This window comes from Hyperolius riggenbachi, chromosome 5 (genome assembly GCF_040937935.1).
Source record: "Hyperolius riggenbachi isolate aHypRig1 chromosome 5, aHypRig1.pri, whole genome shotgun sequence".
NCBI lineage: Eukaryota > Metazoa > Chordata > Amphibia > Anura > Hyperoliidae > Hyperolius > Hyperolius riggenbachi.
In genome coordinates, this window is record NC_090650.1 from 153,458,525 (window position 1) to 153,474,824 (window position 16,300).

General features: G+C 45.5%; 1 protein-coding gene across 3 annotated transcripts in view; it reads right to left on the reverse strand.

Annotated features, from left to right (window-relative positions):
• Positions 1 to 16,300, reverse strand: part of SUGCT (succinyl-CoA:glutarate-CoA transferase) — a 1,486,943-nt gene that overhangs the window by 466,747 nt on the left and 1,003,896 nt on the right. The gene's annotated exons all lie outside the window — the stretch shown is intronic.

Sequence of the window (16,300 nt, forward strand, 5' to 3'; positions counted from 1 at the left end):
TAGCTTGATATGGACGAGACAAACAAGGACTGGATTTCAATAATACAATAGAATACAATAACATTTGTAAAACACTTTTCTCCCATAGGCAACAAGTGCCCAGCGATATCAGCTGCGGTAACAAGCCCACTGAAATCAGTGATTATTTTATTTTTTATGAACAGGCACACTACCAGATACATAGGATTTAGTGCAGTAAGAGTATTCAATAAGATTTTCACACATGCAATAACAGTTTGGTAATTTAGGAAAAGTTCTCTCTTAGGTGATATTTTCACACATTATACCATAAATAAAAAAATCTTTTAAGCCACCAGCCAGCAAAAAAAAAAAAAATACTAACAATAATTTGGACAGTACTTTCTCAACTACTTTTTGGTACTTTTTCAATTGCAGAATGCTGAAAAGTTATTTTAACTAGTTAATGCAAGAAGGGACATTTTAAAATGTGGTGTTTTTTGCACTTTTTAGTGCAAAACAGATGTTTTAAAATTATTGTTTTGCATTACAAGACGTTCGAAGAACACCCGTGGGTGCTGCAGGGGGCGCACACATTCATATGAACGTTAATAATATTACTCAGGCAAGTATGTATTTTTGGACCATAAGACTCACTTTTTCTCCCCCAAATGAGTAGGTAAAAAATCAGTGCATCTTATGGTATGAAGGTGTCCCCCATAAGTACCCCCTCTGTCTTCCATCGCTGCCCAGTGTCTCTGTGGTTCTCCTGTCTCCCCTCTGGCCGGTATCTCCTGTGTCTCACTGGCCTCGTGCCATCCTGTGTCCCAGCTACCCTCCTGTGTCTGGCAGATGGGACACAGGACGACACTAGGGTCACAGGGGGGCAGAGGGGACACAGAAGGTGCCCGTGAGACACAGAAGGGCACAGGGGACACCAGCCAGAGGAGAGACAGGGGGGCACAGGAGGGCAGATAAGACACTGGGGACACAGAGGGATACATGGGGACAAAAAAATTGGGGGAAAACATCTGCTACACTCCCTGGACCATAGACGCACCTTGTATACAGTATATTGTAAAAAAATAAATATATATATATATATTTATCCCTGGTTTTTTACCTCTAAACGTGGGTGCATCTTATAGTACGGAGTGTCTTATAGTCCGAAAAAATACAGTAGTTATTTGTCTGAGCGTTGCTCCTATGCACAGGGCAATGAGGAGTGAGGTTTTGTGCTGTTTTGCTGTCCTTTAGCACCACGACAGTGCTACCTCGCTCCCCTGGGAGAGATGCACACGCCCGTCTGTCACCTGACTTCCACCTTAACCCTGCACTATTTAATATATTTAAATATATTTATTATATTTATTAGATGGAGAAATTATAAAAAAACAAAAAAAAAATGTTATGAATAAAATTTTGACATTTCGGCTTCACCCGCGCCCTTTTTTCCTTTCACTCCTATTTAACACACCAGGGAGCTATAGGGGTCTCCCTAGTAAAGGAGACTCTAATATTTTTTGCAGCAGAAGACATGTATTAGCTGTGCTATGTTGTTTTGATGCAACTGAGTCTTTCAATATACCAAACTGTGACTCTTGTCTTTCCTTTGCAATGTTGTATAAGGGCATTATAATTCTTGCACAAACATGGGTGTGTTGCAATTTTTTTGTCTCTTTTGTGCTGTAAAAGGCATCTGCAACCAGCATCAGGGATATGCATTTCCTCGTGTGGGATTAAATTCTTTCGAGAGAAAATGTTATCCAATTTCTTTACATGAAAAAAAAACCTTGCCCATACAACTTCTCTATTATCTATTAAGGTTTCCAAATGGGTTTCTCAATCTCTGAACATGGACAGATCTTTCTATTTGCAATCCTCCTTTTTAATGTACAGGCCCCTCATGTGTAGGTATCCTCAGGCTCTACCTCCCCCTTTTGATTCCCATAGTGCCTTTTTTTAGCACAAGAAAAAGTTTGATAAAGTAAATTTTCTATCTATCAGCTCTACACAAAACATCCTAGTTTTACCTTTCTCACAGACTTGAATATAATCTGTGTTTTTATAGAAATATGATGTTTTCAAGAAAATGTCAGTAAAATGAAAAGAACGTTGCTTTTCACTAGATAAGAGTGTAAAGTCTAGGAACGAACATGATAATGTAATGCTCATGTCATGTAATATATTAATAATACGCATTATGCTCTGTTTTTAACACTTTCTGCTAAATTTTGCACATGGTTATCCTCAAATCTCTGACATATGCATATGTGTTTAATTAATCACTATGTATTTGTTCATAGAGTATGTTTATTTAGTAGTTCCTATTATTCTGAATTTACTGTGAATTTCTATTAGAAATAATACATTTTAATATTTCCACATTATCCTTTCCAAAAATAAACTAAATGGCAAGCATTAAACTTTTTCCACATTTTCTTTTAACACATACTTACAGGTACATCTTATAGGTCCAGGGAGAATCGTTGGGTCTAGTTTATTTAAATATTTTCTTTGGATAACATTTTCAGCATAAGGTTTTAAAGAAAATGGGCACTTTTTTTTATCCCTTCAGCTGAATCCAGCTCTTTATTATAAAGACAGACTCACATTACATTATGAAATAGACAGACATTGCACCATTAACTATTAGTTTATAAAAATACTTGTTTCCTAATGAATAGATTATGTGGAAACTATTCACAATAAATCCTACCCTATAACAGTCAAATAGTTTCTACTTTCCCAGCTTCTCACCTTGGTAAATGTTGAAATTTAACAAAAGAAACCTATGATCGGTTAGATATTAATAGTGACAGCTGTTGCAAGCAGCACCAAGTGTATGCCCCAGCCCCAATGCCAAGGCAAGGTGAAACGGGTCTCAGGTACTGTGATTATGCTAACACCTTGTCAATCTGAATGTAGAAGTAAAAGTTTCCTAAAATTAAGTGCCACATCCACTAATAAATACTAAAGAGGTCAAGTTGAATTTTACTTTTGAATACTCAAGAAATATGTTCTGGATCATGATTCACTAAATTCACTCCTACCGGAGCAGTTTAAAGACTACTACAGATAAAAGGAGTACAGAGGGTGCAATTGCTGTTTTCTGTTTAAAAATGATTAGGACCTAGGGATGATCGCAAACAGCAATTTCCATTCCGCCAGAATTCGCGAAGTCCGCCAGCGCTGAATTCCGTCGCTATGAAAATTCCGGATTTTTGCGAAATTCCACGGAATTCTGGCGGAAAAATTAAAATAATCGCAAATAGAACATTGTTTATGCTATATGGTAGTCCATAGACCCTATTGACTGTTCCTTTAGTCCTTTTTCTCCTCCTTCCTCCTCCCTGAGGGGGGATGGTCTCGGCTTCCAGGGAATTGTAGGATTTCAAAAGCCAGCTTACATACCTTGGCCGGGAATCGAACCCAGGTCTAGTGCTTGGTAGACAGCTCTCATCACCACTATACCACCACCAACACTACATGCTGAAGCCAGCCTAGCATGTACCATTATGATATATCCAAGAGAAAAATTAGCTTGCTTAGGGTTTAGTAGGATGTCAAAAGCCAACTCACATACATTGGCCAGGAATTGAACCTAGGCCTACTGCTCTGTAGGCTGCTATCCTAACCAATATACCACCAACACAACACACTACAATGCTACATGCTGAAGCCAGCCTAGTATGTACCAGTGTGATATATTCAAGAGAAAAATGAGCTTGCTTAGGGAATTGTAGTATTTTAAAAGCCAGCTTACATATATTGGCCGGGAATCGAACCCAGTTTATTGCAAACAACAACAAGATGGCGCCGGACTCGGACGCCTCGGCCACAGGGCTCAGGCCTTTTTTTCTTTTTTAGGAGGAAATCTCTCCTCCACTCACCTCTGAGCTTCACCTCTTGCTGAGGTAGGAGGCGAGAGGACATGGGTACTGCCGGTCCGGCTCTGCATCGGCCACGGACCGGCACATGATGACGGCGAGAGAAACAGCTGCTTGGGTGGCCCACGTGCAGTGCGCAGGCATGGGGGACAGCACGGAGCTCTGCTGATCTGCCGCCGCTGCCCCCGCACCATCAGCGACCATCTGTGATACCTTTCAGGCCCCCCTCCCTAGTCTACTGGGGAGGATGTGGGGACACGGGAGAGCGCTCCTCAGCGCGAACCATGAGCCGCATGACGGCGGCGGCATGCCAGCTGATCAGGCGGTCAGCTGGTTCGGGGCCCACATGCCCTGTTTGAAACTCCACCGCCGCTGCCCGGATTGCTGAAGGGGAACTGTGTAGCCTGCCGCTGCTGGAGCCTCATAACACATGGGAGCCACACTAGCAGCTCTCCACCGCTGCTGCCGAGTCCTGGATCAGCGTCTGCCTTTTTACGGAGACACAGCAGGCCACTGATCCCATCCCGGATTGCTGCCCTGAGCTAGCCACCGCCACAACAGGAGGCTTCAGAGACCCCACACCTAAGCCGGCCCACGGGCGAGCTGCCGGCACAGAGCTCAGCGTCCTCGTGGTGCGGGTCGCATAGTCACCGCTTCCTGCGGGACCTCCCACGTGGAAGAGATCCTCAGCTGTGCTCCAGAGAGGGTCTCCACCACCATCTCCACCATCCGCAGCCTCCATCCTGCTCGGCCACCCAGTGCCCAACTCTGCCACTGCTGAGGACCGAGCCAGCCTGCACCACCACCCAGCCCTGAAGATCAGCTGTCCACCTGCCGTCCGGACCACAGGCATGGACACTCTCGGAATGATTGTCGGACCCAGGGGTTTATTAAACCTACAGCCCTAAAAGGACTCTGCCTCTGTCTCTCTCCTCCTGCCTTGGCTCTGTCTCTTTCTTCCTCAGTCTCTCTTAAGCTATCCCTTCTCTCTATCTCTCTCTCTCTCTCTATCCACTCTTTTCCAGGACACACGGGGCACCTGGAACCGCTACGGAGCTGAGTGAGCGCCACCCAGAGATGGCAGGCTGCTCCCCTCACATAGCACCCCAGACTCCCCCAGCATCCCTCACTACAGTTATGTGCTGTATGTATATATAGGTATATGCTTACTTGGATACTGTCTGTACCTGATTGTATGTGTTGGATTGCATGTATGTGTTTGTACCATCTCCGACCCTGTATGAGCCAAAAATAATTCCGGGTACAACCCCCGTTGTACTTGGCGAAATAAAATGATTCTGATTCTGATTGGCAGGCTGCTATCCTAACCATTATACCACCAACATTACATGCTGAAATTCCTTGGAGCAGACTTTGTGGTACACAGTCTCTGTGGCACAATTGGTTAGCGCGTTTGGCTGTTAACTGCAAGGTTGGTGGTTCAAGCCCACCCAGGCATGGCCTTGCCTTTTGAGTTCAACAGTTGTCCGAAGAGAACCCCAAATAGCCATGTAGATTCATCTCTCTCTCTCTCTCTCTCTCTCTCTCTCTCTCTAGTAGGGATGGTCACCGCTTTCCGCAGAATTTTATTTTCCACAATTTTAGGCGGAAATTGGTCATTCTGTTCCATTTGGTCGGAACGGAATTGCTTTTTCAATCTGGTGGAATTCCGAAATTGCCTGTGAAATTCTGCCGGGATCCGTTGATGGTTTTAAGCTGAAAATTCAGTTCAATGGCATCAAGTCCTAGAGAGAGAGAGAGAGAGAGAGAGCTCATTTTTCTCTTGAGTATATCACAATGGTACATGCTAGGCCGGCTTCAGCATGTAGCATTGTATTGTTGTGTTGGTGGTATAATGGTTAGGATAGCAGCCTACCAAGCACTAGGCCTGGGTTCGATTCCCAGCCAATGTATGTAAGCTGGCTTTTGAAATCCTACAATTCCCTAAGCAAGCTAGTTTTTTTCTTGGATATATCACAATGGTACATGCTAGGCTGGCTTCAGCATGTAGCATTGTAGTGTGTTGTGTTGGTGGTATAATGGTTAGGATAGCAGCCTACCAAGCACTAGGCCTGGGTAGTGATGGGCGAACACCTGGATGTTCGGGTTCGGGAAAGTTCGCCGAACATGGCCGAGATGTTCGGCATGTTCGGGCCGAACCCCGAACTTCCCGAACATCCCTATTTTGGGGGCCCTATGGGGTCGCAGGCATAAGGGGGGAGCATGCCCCGATCGCGGGGGGGGGTCGGAAATTCCCCCCACCCCCTCCGCTAGCGCTCCCCCCTCTGCCCGCTTCCCCATTCAAAAGTTTCAAGAAGTACCTGTATAGCGGATGGCCTGGCAGTGGGCGGCACTGTGGAGTGAGGAGGAGGAGGAGTCCGGAGAGTGACGAGTTGAGGGAGGCCGGGCAGCGGGCGTGAGGTCAGCGAAAGGGCGGAACTTCCGCCCTTTCTCTGACCTCACGCCCGCTGCCCGGCCTCCCTCAACTCGTCACTCTCCGGACTCCTCCTCCTCCTCACTCCACAGTGCCGCCCACTGCCAGGCCATCCGCTATACAGGTACTTCTTGAAACTTTTGAATGGGGAAGCGGGCAGAGGGGGGAGCGCTAGCGGAGGGGGTGGGGGGAATTTCCGACCCCCCCCGCGATCGGGGCATGCTCCCCCCTTATGCCTGCGACCCCATAGGGGGGCCGTATTGCGGCCTGTTCGGCCGAACAGGGCCCTGTTCGCCCGAACAGGGGCCCTGTTCGGCCCTGTTCGGGGGCATACAGAAGTTCGGGGCGAACCCGAACTTAAAAGGCCGAACACCATGAGGTGTTCGGCCGAACTCGAACATCACCCGAACAGGGTGATGTTCTGCAGAACCCGAACAGTGGCGAACACTGTTCGCCCAACACTAGGCCTGGGTTCGATTCCCAGCCAATGTATGTAAGCTGGCTTTTGAAATTCTACAATTCCCTAAGCAAGCTAATTTTTTTCTTGGATATATCACAATGGTACATGCTAGGCTGGCTTCAGCATGTAGCATTGTAGTGTGTTGTGTTGGTGGTATAATGGTTAGGATAGCAGCCTACAGAGCGGTAGGCCTGGGTTCGATTTGGCGTCTGGAAAAAAGGGCGCCTGGTGTATCCCATATATGCCAAATTTGGCTACAAAAAGGGCGCCTGGTGTAGCCTATATACCAACTTCGGCTACAAAGGGCGCCTGGTGTAGCCCATATATTCCAAATTCGGCTACAAAGGGCGCCTGGTGTAGCCCATATATTCCAAATTCAGCTACAAAGGGCGCTTGGTGTAGCTCATATATGCCAAATTCAGCTACAAAGGGCACCTGGTGTAGCCCATATATAAAAAATTCAGTTACAAAGGGCGCCCGGTGTAGCCCATATGCCAAATTCAGCTGCAAAGGGCGCCTGGTGTAGCCCATACAGTATATGCCGAATTCGGCTACAAAGGACTCCTGGTGTAACCGAAAAGCTAGTTTTAGTTTATAAGAAGGATGCTGTTATAAGCAAAATTTGTTGAGCTATAAAAGGGCTCTAGATATAGGTGAGAAAAGTGATTACTATGACCTAACTTCTCCCTTCTCTCACACAGAACCCTCCCCTGATTGTGCCTAACCCTAACCCCCCATGGTGGTGCCTAACTCTAACCCCTCCTTGGTGGTGTCTAACCTTAAGACAGCCCCTGGTTATTACTATGACCTAACTTCTCCCTACTGGAGACTCACACACACAGAACCCTCCCCTAACCCCCCCAGGTGGTGCCTAACCCTAAGACCCCCAGGTGGGGTCTAACTGTAAGACTTCCCTGGTGGTGCCTAACCCTAAGACTCCCCTGGTGGTGCCTACTCCTAAGACCCCCCTGCTGGTGCCTAACCCTAAGACCGCCCAGGTGGTGCCTAACCCTAAGACTTCCCTGGTGGTGCCTAACCCTAAGACTCCCCTGGTGGTGCCTAACCCTAAGACCCCAGGTGGGGTCTAACCATAAGACTTCCCTGGTGGTGCCTAACCCTAAGACTCCCCTGGTGGTGCCTAATCCTAAGACCCCCCTGGTGGTGCCTAACCCTAAGACCCCCCAGGTGGTTCCTAACCCTAACCACCCCCAGGTGGTGTCTAACCCTAAGACCCCCCAGGTGGTTCCTAACCCTAAGACTCCCCTGGTGGTGCCTAACCCTAAGACCCCCTGGTGGTGCCTAACCCTTAGACTTTCCTGGTGGTGCCTAACCCTAAGACACCCCCACCCCACTTGTGATGCATAATCCTAACCCCCCCCCCCCCCCCCCCCTGCACGCCTGAATCAAAAATTTCGGCTATAAAAGGGTGCCCTTTTGTAGCAGAATCAAAAACCTTGTAGCTGAATAAAAAATATGGGCTACAAAGGGGCACCATTTTGTAGCAGAAACAAGAACCTTGTAACTGAAAACCTTGTAGCCGAATAAAAAATATGGGCTACAAAGGGGTGCCCTACTGTAGCCGAAAGTACCAAGGGGCGCCCGCTTGTAGCCTATATCAAAACTCGGGTGCCCTTTTCACCACCTTTTAGCTGATACTTGCAGAAATAACATTGATGTCTACGGAGGCGCCCTTTTCATACAGGCAGCTCAGGCACCCTTTTCAACGGATCCCCTAATTTGGCAATATATTGTCACCAAACCAACACAGGAAAGGGAGGGCACAGAGCATGCAACCTGTTCACTCTGTGTTTATAATCAGGAGGTTTTGCAGTAGACCTCTGTGGTAGCTATGATAAAGCCATTGCATTTCTCTCATGTGTCTCCAATTCTGGTCTTCAGAATCGATCTGAAGACCAGGTCAATTTTGACCATCTACTTCACTGCTGCATCCATGATTTGAGTGAACAAGGCAACAAAATTAGCAGATGGAGCAAATTGTGGCATCCAAGAAAATTCCAGTTAAAAGAAAGGAGGAAGCAGTGAAGGACAACTGGGGGCAGTCTTCCAGACTGTTAAACAGCCCACCTAAATTCTGTTACAACTGACTTCATTGGTTTAAAGAGGAACTCCAGTGAAAATAATGTAATAAAAAAAGTGCTTCATTTTTACAATAATTATATATACATGATTTAGTCAGTGTTTGCTCATTGTAAAATCTTTTCTCTCCCAGATTCACATTCTGACATTTATTACATGGTGACATTGTTACTGTGGGCAGGTTATTTAGCTGTTTCTAGCTGTTAGACAGCTGTAAACAGCCATTTCCTGTCTGTGAACATTGTTACATTGTGGCAGTTTGCCAGGAGTACCGCGGTATTCAGAGCCTCTTGTAGGAAGGGTTTCAGCACAAAATTAGTCACACAGCGCCCCTTGATGGTCTGTTTGTGAAAATCATTCTATTTCTCATGTAAAAGGGGGTATCAGCTACTGATTGGGATAAAGTTCAATTCTTGGTTGGAGTTTCTCTTTAAAGTTCAGGTCTTGTTTTAGATTAAGATTTTTGGTCTGTTCAACTAAATTGCCAGCAAATGGAACATGAATGTGTTTGAGCAGCACTACTCAAAGCTTTATTATAAATCAGTCCTATAGGTACCTCAAAGAAAAAAAGGTAGGATTGTACCCTGTGTGTGCAAACCAGACCACAATTTCAAGCAATGGCATAAACAAAGAAAAAAGTTATAAAGAAGGAATGCAGCACAACTGATGTATAATTAATTGTAAATGACAATCTTTGTTCAATCCACAGATTGAAAGTTCAGACGAGATCGCCAAGACTTCAAAGAGGGTAAAGTCTGGGATTGGGGACAACCGATCAGACGCCCTAGAAATAGAAAAAGGAAACAGGTACCGGACAGCAAAGGGTACTGGACCACAGAATCAGGAAGTGACTCAAGCCCAGAGGAGAAACCTGAACCAAGGATTCAACCAAAGGTCAAACCAAAACCTGCATTGAAACCCCCCCCCCCCAAAGAAAAGATGTGTAGAAGTCCCTTTAGACGGGCCATCAGACGAGGAAGAGGAGGACGAACTAGGTTCCGCCAAAACCCCGAACAAAAGGGTTACCTGGGGGAGGGGGACCTATGGGAAGGGCAAACGCAAAAGGAGATAGAGAGCCTCCAGAAAACAGAGGCCGAAAAGAACCTACAAATTATCAACATCTCAGGGGTGGATCTACCTTTAGGCAGTGAGTCACTTCTGAAAAAAGGCCTCAATTACTCTCTCACATGTAACTTCAACAAATTTGACTTTGAGGTAGATTGGTACAAAACAGTACGCAGACTGAATATAGCTTTGTGGCAGGAGAAGAAATTTGACTCCCCAGTAGACGAGATCCGGCTTAATAGTCATACCACTATTAGTAAACTTGGATTTTTTTGTTCAGAATCTGGATAGTAGTCATGATCTTTAAGCTCTCCACAATTTAGAGCAACTTTGGTCTGAAAGTAACAATGAAGAAATTGATATGCAGGTTGACATACTTGAACCTTAGAGGACCAATTCCGTCCCTGCAAATCAATTAAAGAATTCAGGACAGTCCCAGGGTCACCGGTTGATATTCTCAACCGAAGGGTCCTTCATGACATTCAAGCCTTGATTTATCCAGAAGTGGATCCCAATCTAACAAAGGAAGAAAGAGATGCACTAGAGTGGCTCAAAGATAATAAACAGTTGGTTCTAAAGAAAGCAGACAAGGGGGGTAACCTCGTAGTCATGTCCAGGGGCTACTATATTAAAGAGGCCCTTAGGCAATTGGAGGGACCGGATGGTTTCTACGAGAAATTAAAATCTAACCCATTACCACAGTTTAAAACCTTACTACAGGCACTCCTAAGGAAGGGAGTAGAGAAGGGACTGCTCACTAAGCAGTTGGGGGAGGGGTTGCTGCCCGACTTTCCCAAAAAACCTGTGTGGTACTTCCTCCCCAAGGTCCACAAGGACCCGGTCTCCCCTCCCGGGCGCCCAATTGTGTCGGCCAGGGGTTCACTTACTGAACCTTTGTCCAAATTTTTGGACCACCAATTGAGACCGTTTCTCAGGGTGATACGCACCCACCTGGCCGACACCTTTGACGCCCTGGGGAGACTCGGGGGTGTGGAGGTTGGGGAGAATGAATTTCTGGCATCCATTGACGTGGTGAATCTGTACACCCGTATCCCCCATCACCAGGGAATCCAGGCGGTAAAGCAATTGCTGCTAGAATGTGGTGAAAATGAAAGTTGGGTTGATTATTTAATGCAATGCCTTGATTTTGTATTGTCACACAATGCTTTCTTATTTGATGACAAGTGGTATCATCAGCGCTCCGGAGTAGCCATGGGAACGCCTGTAGCTCCCACATTTTCCAACCTATTTTTATGGGCATGGGAAAAAATGTGCATTTTTGGAACCACGAACCCTTTCAGGGAAAAGATTGGGCACTGGTATCGCTATGTGGATGATGTGGTCCTGACTTGGAGGGGCACAGTGAGTGAATTTGAGGAGTTCCTCATCTACATCAATTCTAACTCCCTCAACATGCAGTTCACAAGTGTGGTGGCCAATCCCACCCTATGTTTTTTGGACCTTGAACTGTATGTTGAGGATGGTCATGTCCTTAGCCGGGGCCATAGAAAAGACACCGCCACGAATTCTGTGCTCCTCCAGTCGAGTTTCCATCCTCCACATACGATCCAGGCTATCCCCTATGGGCAGTTTTTCAGGCTCAAACGTAACAATTACAAAAGGGAGGACTTTGTCCTCCAAAGTAAGGAACTGGCGATCAGACTGTCCATGAGGGGATACGATATGGAGGATTTAAACAGGGCCTTTCGAAGAGCTGACAATTTGAGCAGAGAGTATTTGATGACCAATAGGAAGAGAGTGAGAAATCGCCAAGGATCCAGGGATCAACCCTTTACCTGTGTGTTTGATTATTCTCCAATGGCAGGAAGAATTAAATCTATAGTTCAGAGACATTGGTGTGAGTTTCAGAACAACATTGGTACTTGTATGATTGCTAAACACAAACCTCTTGTATCCTTTAGGAGAGCGCCAACTATTGGAGATAAAATCACCAATAGTGAGTTTAGATCGGTGGATGAGCAGAGTTGGTTGCAGAAACACATTCCGATTGGCAATTTTAGATGCGGAAATTGCAATCACTGTACTCAATTTAGAACTGGAAAAAGCGTACAACTTGGCGCTAAGACCATTCATTTTAAACAGTTCTTGCATTGCCGCTCTAAAAATACTGTGTACGCAATCATATGCTCATGTAACCGCTTTTATGTGGGACAGACCACCCGCATGATCTGCACCCGTTTTCAGGAACATGTAAATTCGATTAGGACGGGTGTAGGGGCGGGGAGGGTTATCTCACATATGCGTGAATACCATAATGGGAATTCTAATTCCTTGCAATTCCTGGGTTTAAAAGAGATCCCCATACCCCACAGGGGAGGAAATCATGAACAGATCTTACTCCAACAAGAAGCTAGATTCATCTCTGAGACAGGGGCTTGTGGTCCCCTAGGATTGAATGAGAGAAACGAACTGCACTGTTTTCTCTCCAAATATTAGCTTGCTGTAATTTATCTATCTGTATTGCTTAATGGTATTAAGCTATCTTTATCTAGAATGTATTTTGCATTAACCTCTAAATGTTTATCTGTGATGTTATGGACGATTGTGTCCCCTTGTATGTACTGGCATTTGGTTGATGATCACCATGGTAACATCCCCGCTGATGTGGCCAATGACGGGCAGACAGTGACGCCAGATCCGGGATGTGACGACGCGCAATACGCGGGGAGACCCGCTGCTCACCCATTGGTTGGAACAAGCGCACATGCCACTTCCGGTGGGCGGAGCCAGAATGCCGGACGTCGCGGCGGCGATTTGTGGGCGGTGTACCTTGCCGAAATGGCGGTGAGTGAAACCATTTAAAACCAGACGATACCTGGGTCAGGTTGTTCTTTATTTGCCTCTGAAGAAGCTTTCTTAGCGAAACAGCTGTCAGGCATCCCCTCACCTCCACTGTGTACCTCGCTGTCTGTATCACCGTGAATTAAAGGTACCATATTTTTGCTACTACAGTGCCTCCATCCTCTTCTTCCTACTATGCTAATGTATGCCTCTGAGAGCACGTTATAGCACATGGTACAGGATCCGGTGCATTCACTGCCTCTGCGCCATCTGGTGCCAGTCTTTGCCTCTCCATATTGTACAGATTAAAACCAAAAGAGTAAAAAGCAAATTAAATATTGGCTAACAAGTATGACAACTCTCCAAATAATGAATATATACAAGAAAACAATTGTGCAGTTATTTGTATTACTTACATACAGTTGTGTTCAAAATTATTCAACCCCCAATGAAATTGAGTGTTTTGGCCAGTTTGACATTGATTTTGATCATTTCAGTCATCTTGTTTACAATTAAATCAAAGAGGCACTAGTAAGTCAGACAAATATAACATAACATTTATAATGAAATAACCACAAATGTCTTGTCTCTCTTTTTCAACCCCCAAGTGACATTCATTCTTTTTTTTTTTTTAACAAATCAGTTTTATTTTTAAAAATAAACATGATATAGATACAGATACAAAAATGACAGCACTGTTCTCCAATATGAGAAAGTTAATGCATGACAAAACATTATGGCAACAGCATATACCGTATATACTCGCAAGCAAGCCGAATTTTTGACCCCCCAAAAGTGGGCCAAAAGTTGGGGGGTCGGCTTGCTTGCGAGTCACGTTGGTCGGTGGTCGTAGTGCGCTCCCCCGCCCACCCCCCTCCCCGCGGCAGCCGCTGCTATTAGCTTACCCTGCGGCTGCCGGCTTCCAATAGTCCGCTCTCCGTCTCCCGGGCATGTAAATAGATCACAGCAGCTCGCTCCACGGCGGCTGCTGTGTGATGACAGGAAGCTGTAGGCAGAGCGGTTTCCATAGCAACGGCGATACACATCGCCGTTACAGGAAGCCGCTCTCCCTACAGCTTCCTGTCATCACACAGCAGCCGCCGTGGAGTGAGCTGCTGTGATCTATTTACATGCCCGGGAGATGGAGAGGGGACTATTGGAAGCCGGCAGCCGCAGGGTAAGCTAATAGCAGCGGCGGTCGCGGGGGATAGGGGTTGCTTGAGGCGGGGGGACTATACTAGCTATGGGGGCTCTATACTAGCTATGGGGGGCACTATACTAGCCATGGGGGGCACTATACTAGCTATACTGGGCACTATACTAGCTATGGGGGGCACTATACTAGCTATAATGGGGCACTATACTAGCTATGGGGGACACTATACTAGCTATACTGGGCACTATACTAACTATGGGGGGCACTATACTAGCTATGGGGGCACTAAACTCGCTATAATGGGGCACTATACTAGCTATAGGGGGGCGCTATACTGGGCACTATACTAGCTATGGGGGGCACTAAACTAGCTATAATGGGGCACTATACTAGCTATGGGGGCACTATACTAGCTATACTGGGCACTATACTAACTATACTGGGCAATATACTAGCTATACTGGGGCACTATACTAGCTATACTGAGCACTATACTAGCTATACTGAGCACTATACTAGCTATACTGGGCAATATACTAGCTATACTGGGGCACTATACTAGCTATACTGGGGCACTATACTAGCTATACTGGGGCACTATACTAGCTATACTGGGGCACTATACTAGCTATACTGGGGCACTATACTAGCTATACTGGGCACTATACTAGCTATACAGGGGCACTATACTGGCTATACTGAGCACTATACTAGCTATACTGGGCACTATATTAGCTATACTGGGCACTACCTACCCATACTGGGCACTATACTAACTATACTGGGACACACTGGGGGGGATCACACGGCCAGCATTTCCTATCCCCGGCTTATATGAGGGTCAATCATTTTTTCCTGGTTTTTCAGGAAGAAGTTGGGGGGTCGGCTTATATGCGGGTCGGCTTGCTTGCGAGTATATACGGTAATCATATTATATGTACATAAAATGGTTTAGAAGATAAACGCCAGTACATAGTAGTAAATATATGTATAAATGGATACATCAAGGTTGCATGTAGTTACGGATAATAATGTACATGTCAGTAATAACCAGTGCCGCTGGAAAAAAAGTGACATTCATTCTTAGTACTTAGTACAACATCCTTTTCCAGTTATAACAGCTTTTAAATGTGAAGTGTAGCTTGACACAAGTGTCTTGCAGCGATCTACAGGTATCTTAGCACATTCTTCATGGGCAAAAGCTTCTAGTTCAGTCACATTCTTAGGCTTGCATGCTGCAACTGCTTTCTTTAAGTTCCACCAGAGGTTCTCAATCGGATTTAAGTCTGGTGACTGCAATGGCCACTCCAAAATGTTCCAGCCTTTAATCTGCAACCATGCTCTAGTGGACTTGGAGGTATGCTTGGGATCATTGTCCTGTTGAAAGGTCCAACGTCTCCCAAAGCCTCAGGAAGCATGATTGACCCCCGACCCCCGCCATGCTTCACAGTAGGCAAGGTGTTCTTTCTTCATAGGCCTTGTTCTTCCTCCTCCAAACATAGCGTTGATCCATGGGCCCAAACAGTTCTAATTTTGTTTCATCAGTCCACAGAATACTATCCCAAAACTTTTGTGGTTTATCCACATGACTTTTGGCATACTGCAGTTGACTCTTCTTATTCTTTGGAGACAGCAAGGGGGTGCGCCTGGAAGTTCTGGCATGGAGGCCTTCATTACGCAGTGTGCACCTTATTGTCTGAGCTGAAACTTCAGTACCCGCATCTGACAAATCTTTTTTTCAGTTCCTCAGCAGTCACACGGGGACTTTTCTCCACTTTGCGCTTCAGCAAGCGCACAGAAGTCGAAGTCAGCATCTTCTTTCTGCCACAACCAGGTAGCGTTTCAACAGTGCCCTTTGCCTTGAATTTGCGAATGATGCTTCCTATGGTGTCTCTTGGTATGTTTAACATCTTTGCAATCTTCTTATAGCCATTGTTCTTCCTGTGAAGAGAAATTACCTCTTCTTTTGTCTTCCTGGACCATTCTCTTGACTTCACCATGTTTGTAAACACACCAGTAAATGTCTAGAAGGAGCGGAGTATCACAGTTATTTTAAATCTGCCTAATTGGTTGCTGCACGTTAACATCCACAGGTGTTTTCAATACCTGATCGAAAACACTTGAATGAACCTCGGTTCTTAAGAATGGTAGTCTTTAAGGGGTTGAATAATTGTGTCAATGAAGAAATCCCCCCCCCCCCCAAAAAAAAAACATTTAATACTGTATTACAAAAACAATTGATGTCATTTTAGTTGCAGTTGGTTCTTTAAAAAGTCCTTGTTTGATTTAATTCTGAACACAATTACAAATGTACACTAAATTCCCTAAAACCCTTTACAGCATTGGGGGTTGAATAATTTTCAACACAACTGTATGGTCAGAAATATACCTACACTATAGGAGAAACTGTATAACTGGGAACTTTATAATGGGACATA